At 34.2% G+C, this 5,871-nt stretch overlaps 1 long non-coding RNA gene across 9 annotated transcripts; it reads right to left on the bottom strand.

Annotated features, from left to right (window-relative positions):
- Positions 1-204: 204 nt before the first annotated feature.
- On the bottom strand, positions 205-5,661 carry LOC113302598. 9 transcript variants are annotated; one of them, XR_003336967.1, is made up of 13 exons: positions 5,361-5,661; positions 5,239-5,271; positions 3,852-4,039; positions 3,270-3,525; positions 2,761-3,175; positions 2,570-2,674; positions 2,189-2,432; positions 1,579-2,097; positions 1,366-1,454; positions 1,236-1,293; positions 1,103-1,158; positions 670-771; positions 205-567 (listed from the first exon to the last, which is right to left on the bottom strand). It is a non-coding gene; the product is annotated as an uncharacterized LOC113302598 (long non-coding RNA). The 9 variants fall into 9 exon arrangements; XR_003336964.1 differs by having other exon boundaries at positions 1,409-1,454; XR_003336969.1 differs by having other exon boundaries at positions 1,684-2,097.
- Between the last annotated feature and the right edge of the window lie 210 nt (positions 5,662-5,871).

The following is a 5,871-nucleotide window of genomic DNA, read 5'->3' as shown; positions in this document are numbered from 1 at the left end:
CTCTTAATTAAATTATGAGACGTTTATATGTGTCTCATAATTGTTTAGTAAGTGAACCAAATTCTTATTTAAAGCGACGCAAAAATTAATTGAGGGACTCTTATATGCGTCTCAAACAAAAATCAGATTCCAAAAAAAAAAAAGAACTTATTTCAAGATTTCCGGAACTGCACATTTGATTTCCTACACCGGAATACAGGTATCTAACCATTCCATTCCCAATCATATATGAAACCATTATATATACAATCAATTCTATTATCACATACAGAATTGCAGCATCACATATGGATCCATCCATACAATCAATCAATACAATTACATATGTAAGATGCCCGAATTTTAACAAAATAAACTATGGATAACAAGCCTGTCTCTACAATTCGAGATCCAAAGTTGAGCATATTTTGGGTTTCTTGTTCATCAATGTCACAGGACTTCATCATGCATAGGTAGTGGATACATTTTCTACAAGAATTTCATAAATAAGAAATTACCTACAACTTGTTCACTCAAATCATATTATGCGTATCCATCTCTATCTTCTTGATTTCCTTATAATGGCACCTGACGTAAATGGAACATCTCTAGGAGTCAGTTTATATACCAAAGGACCAGAACAAAAACAGGGCAAGATCAAATGGGCACAATTTCCAGACATACATATACCTTTACTAGAGCATCTTGTTCTGATCTTTCCACTTTTCTCTAGTCCAGCACCACCTAACATAAAGCTTCCATTTTCTTCTTCTGAAGATTTGCCAAGTCATTCTGCAAAGAGAGATGACAAAAATAATGAAATATGTTAGGTAGGTGCTATTTGTAAAGTAAAAAGGTCAAAAGAAGGTTTTCAGTTTTGAAAGTGGATTAACAGTTGTGGAAACATACAGGAAAGAAATACTCCAATGATGTGAAATAGGTATGTTAAAATCCAGATTCAAATATTTCAAATTCAGTGGTTGAAGCACATCGAATGGATTAGTTATATGTGGATGGGTTGCTTAATGGTAAGTGGTAACAGAATGGTTAAGCTTATGAAACAATTATTTGTACTTGAACAATGACTGTACTAACTTCAAGATAAGAAAGTATATAGTTATACCTCATCATATTTTTTCTGTTGTGCCTTGGGTTGCTTTAAAGGCTTAGCTTTTACACCTACAAACAAAGAAATTTCCAAATCAGGATCCTTATTAAGAACATCATAAATGAATAGCTGATTTCAAGAATTTTACCTGGCTTGAAAGACATGATTCGATCTGTGATTACCAGTAACAGATACTAAAATGAGACCTGTTACACAAATTTCAAATAAGATATTCTTGAGTAAAATGCACAATTTTAATTGTTTGCAAGTAAAAGTACCAATTAAGATGCTTGAAAACAAATTCTCCGACTCTGCACCCACCAAAATTTCAGGATTGCATCTACTTGTTCTTTTTTATTGGCTTCAACTACAGTTCAAACATGCAAATCAACACACAAGTTTGAGCATCATCACAAAGAATATCAGAAACCCTACAGACCACAAATTGAAATAAATGGAAAAATCTGATGAAAAGGTACAAAAAGCAATACCCAGTTGCTATGTCCACACTTTTTCTTGCAGTTACAGCAATACCCAATTACATAAATGCACAACATAATGGTGGTTCCAAGTCATTCAGTCTTATAATGTTATACCTACTACTTAAACTTCTATTATCAATCACTTCAAATCCTCAGATGTCCATTTCCCGCCTCTATCACATATGGTCTACCTCTCACATGATCATGAATTCATTTACAGGGGTAGTAGGTGTGGAAATTTCGAATTACTTGTTGGAGATCATTCTCAACTGGTTATACACTTGTATGGGATAAAATTGGACCTGAAAAGTACCATGTATGAGTAGCTCTCATTCATGTCCACCAACCAGCTGAAGATAAAAAGGATACAAGTCTTAGTAGTTGATACTGAGAGTTACACTGTCAACATTTGTCCAACCTTTGATCATGTTGATGACCTAAGTGAGAATTGGACCCTTTTTCTGGGATGAAAGTGTATGCACGAGCTAATGATGTAGGTGCCTTGCATTTCATGAAGTTCAACATCTCCTACGAACAAGAATAGATAAAATCATTACCTAGTAACTATTAAACTTGAACATACTGCCTACATTACAATAATTCAGAACTTAAAACTTACCTTCACTGCGCTGCCCAAGGACCCCAATTCACCTTCAATACCAATCAGTTTACCGCCCGTAAATCCCATAATGTACAATTGCTTCCGTTCCAACTTGCTTCTTCGACATATGGGATGAGTAATCACGAATCCCACCAATTTTTTTCCTTCCGAACATCTCCTCTAGTTCAGCTGAAACCACATTACTAGAACTTGGCTGATCTTATTTTCCTTTGTTCCTCTCTAGAGCCCCTGATACTTTGCCCTGCGCTCAGAATGGAAAAATGTAGCTGCAATAAGCATTTACCAATGAAATCAGAAATACCCATAATAGTAGGTGCTGGTAGAAAAAATGTAGCTGCAATATACAAAAGTTACTTGTTACAAATAGAAATAAATTACATGCACTTCAAGTGGACTAGGATGGACAGTGTTGTCACGTCTTAAATGTCCATATAACCATTTCTCTGTAGTCGACGGTGGTACCACTTTTTCGCTCATCTCGTCCTACAAATACAGACATAGGTGGTTGGTTATCTACAGACACCAGTAACTGAAGATCAAAAAAGAAGATTAGGAACATAAATACTTACTAACTTATGCTTCTTGTTGTGGTATGTGCACCTCCCAAGTGCTCTTTGCATTGCTTTCTGCATTCACCTTATTCTTTGCTAACTTTTCAGGATTTTTTTCCATATCAACAAATTCCTCCTAGATATTTGGATTAATCCCATTAATCCCTGGTGGAACATCTGCTCTTACACCCTCCCAGATTCCCGGAGTGAGTTCTGGAAGTGCTTCATCTTCCTCCTCAGCCTCGGGTATTTCAACTCCCTCCCTTATTGCTTGTTCTACTCTAAGAGCTTCTTGTTCTGCTTGTCTAAGAGCTTTTACTATCCATTTTAATGCCTACATTAACTCGTATTTGAATCGCCTATAGTATGGTGGAAATGACACTTCAATGATTCCACGGCAGACTGATGGGTCAATAGTTAATGAAAATTCACCCTAATATACACATTAAGATCAATAGTCAACAATAAGATCTAATTTTACTTGCACATATTTATACAACAAAAGAAATATAATTTTGTAATAATACCATCAAAGTATTCCACACGTCGTCTTTAAAATTGTCAGGGACCAACCTCCACTCCTTGTATGATATAGGAATATGACTCCTTATGAGCTCTCCTACCTTAGTAGAGAATCTCGCTGCCGCATCTTCTTTGATCATGCCAACAATATTGACTTGAACAATCAGCTTCGGTTTTGCTGATGAGTTGGATACATTTTGTTGTGATGATGTAGTAGTTGATGTAGACGAACCAGAACTGCTTCGATTTGAGGCCGTTCTACTGCAAAAGAAAAAGTGAAATCTTAGTCAAACGATAACACAATCAAGTAATACAAGAACCCATTCAAAGAGTAAATTGCTCATATTAGTCACAGTAAGCAATACATGGAAGCACAACCACATTCAAAAGCATATTAAACTGCTCTACATTAAGCAATAGATCAATACCAACATAACCATATTCATAGAATGAAAACATAAGGTAAAACTTAAGTTGGTTAATAGGTTGTTATAAAATGAGCCAAAACACAAAGACTAATGATCCTACAACACCATCAGAAGCAAATTACACCCTCTAAACCAATAACACAACCAAGTTGGGCTCACCCACAGTTACGGATTAAATTTCTTTGAAATCAGACTTTATCAAGTCGCCCACATTTCTTGTCATGTCCATTGGTGAGCAAATCACAACGGACCAATCAAGATTCTTCAAATCCTGAGAATAAAAAACTTGCTTGGCCTCAAAGTCCATTATAGCAGGTTCATCAAAGCAGTTGTTTGTACTCTTGAACCTATTCAGCACATTCCAAGTACACATTAGTTAAATGCTCTGATAATTTAAGTACATAGCTCCAAGTTTTGGCTAGATCCAATAGTTTAGACATAAAATGAACATTTAACAAATATTAAATTAGTTAACTATGGTATCTCGTATACTATTGAGCAATACAAACCAAAGTACAACAAGTCAACCAATATTAAATTTATCAAGCTATTAGACCATACTAATTTATCACCATGAAATCATTTATATACTAACTAGAAATGAATCCCTTTCGTGATATGAATAAATGCAGTAATCCATAAAGGCATCATTGTATGGATCTAAGTGAAAATAAAATATTAGAAAACATTGATGCGGTGTAATTTCATTATGATATGAAACATTATTATATAGCAAGAAATAAAATCTTAGCGGCCTAATCCCATAGCCACGACTAGTTTCACAAATATAGTACAATCCAGTATGTAGCTCACTGAATTCATAAGTCTACACCACTACAATGCTTAGCACGTATTCTAAAATGGACAATTCAATGCAAGTATTAAATTTCTCTCTTCTTCTCAGTTAACACACAATTAAGCCTTTAAAACTATATAGATAGTTAATCCTTATTGTTTAACTTGTTTATCTGGTCTCTACATCAACTACAAACAAAATGATTCAACATTTATGGTTGTAATTTACTGGCTAGATTCATAGATTCAGACTGTTTTGTCAGCATCCAATTACATTAAAATCTGGTCAAGTCTATAATTTGTGCAACTTTATAGTTCTCAAGCAAGCTCTATACCAGAGCAAGCTACTAACTAGACTGAAATATACCATTCAGCTGCACTAACATGAATTAAAAACCACCAGAAAACATGCAAAGACATGATGAAGTTGTGCACAAAAACAACATCTCACAGACTTGCATTGACATTCATTTTAAAACACTGGCATAAAAATAACATTCATGACGAAGTTATGCACTCAAGACTTCTACAACTGCAAGAACATGTTAAAGATCAAGCACCTCTATCATACTCATGAACCCTATTTTCTAAATTAAATATCAAACACCTGTAACAAGCAAAATTCACAGACCCAATGAAAAATCAAATACATAACCCTCAAATGGAAATTGGTACATAAAAACATAAATCAAACAAACAACTTGCAAAATATAGAGAGAAAAAAACAAACAAATAGGGTTAGAGGTAATACCTGAATCTTCAAGGATTTTACTTCAATCCCCTTCTGCAAATTTCAAACACAAAAATTAGAAATCAAAATTTTAGGGTTTATCAGTCAAAATAATTTCGATTTCTGTGAAAAAGGATTATTACCTGAGGATAGAGATTTCTAGGGTTTCTACTTCTTCAATTCAATCTTATTCTTCTGAGAGTTTCAAACTAAAAGCAAAAATCAGTTTACAAAATCAAAAATTTTGATTGGTAAATTAGGGTTTTTCATACGAGTTTTTAGGGTTGCAAAATCAAAAATCAGTTGAAGAATATCGGTATAATTTCTGGTTTCGGTTTGATTTTTGGTTTCTCTCGATTTCTCTTAATCGATTTCACTCATTCTTTCTGTTTCTTTTGAGCAGAGAAGAAAGAAGTCGAGAAGAGAAAAGGAAAGGAAGTAAAAGAGCGAGTGAGAGAGAGAGAGAGTTGGACTGAGTTTTAAAAGACCCATTTTAATATAAAATATTATCTAAATTTAAGAAAACCCAAAACTAACGGTGGGAACTAAAATTATATGGTGGGAATAAATGCAAAATCATGTTTCAAAATGATTTGGTGTGAGACAAAGATTTGGGGGGTATTTGAGGAGAAGAAAATGTTGGAGGGAAATTTG

The sequence above is a fragment of the Papaver somniferum genome, chromosome 8, assembly GCF_003573695.1.
Source record: "Papaver somniferum cultivar HN1 chromosome 8, ASM357369v1, whole genome shotgun sequence".
NCBI classification, from domain to species: Eukaryota; Viridiplantae; Streptophyta; class Magnoliopsida; order Ranunculales; family Papaveraceae; genus Papaver; species Papaver somniferum.
Note: the sequence above shows the minus strand (reverse complement) of the source record. Positions and strands in the feature narration are given on the sequence as shown.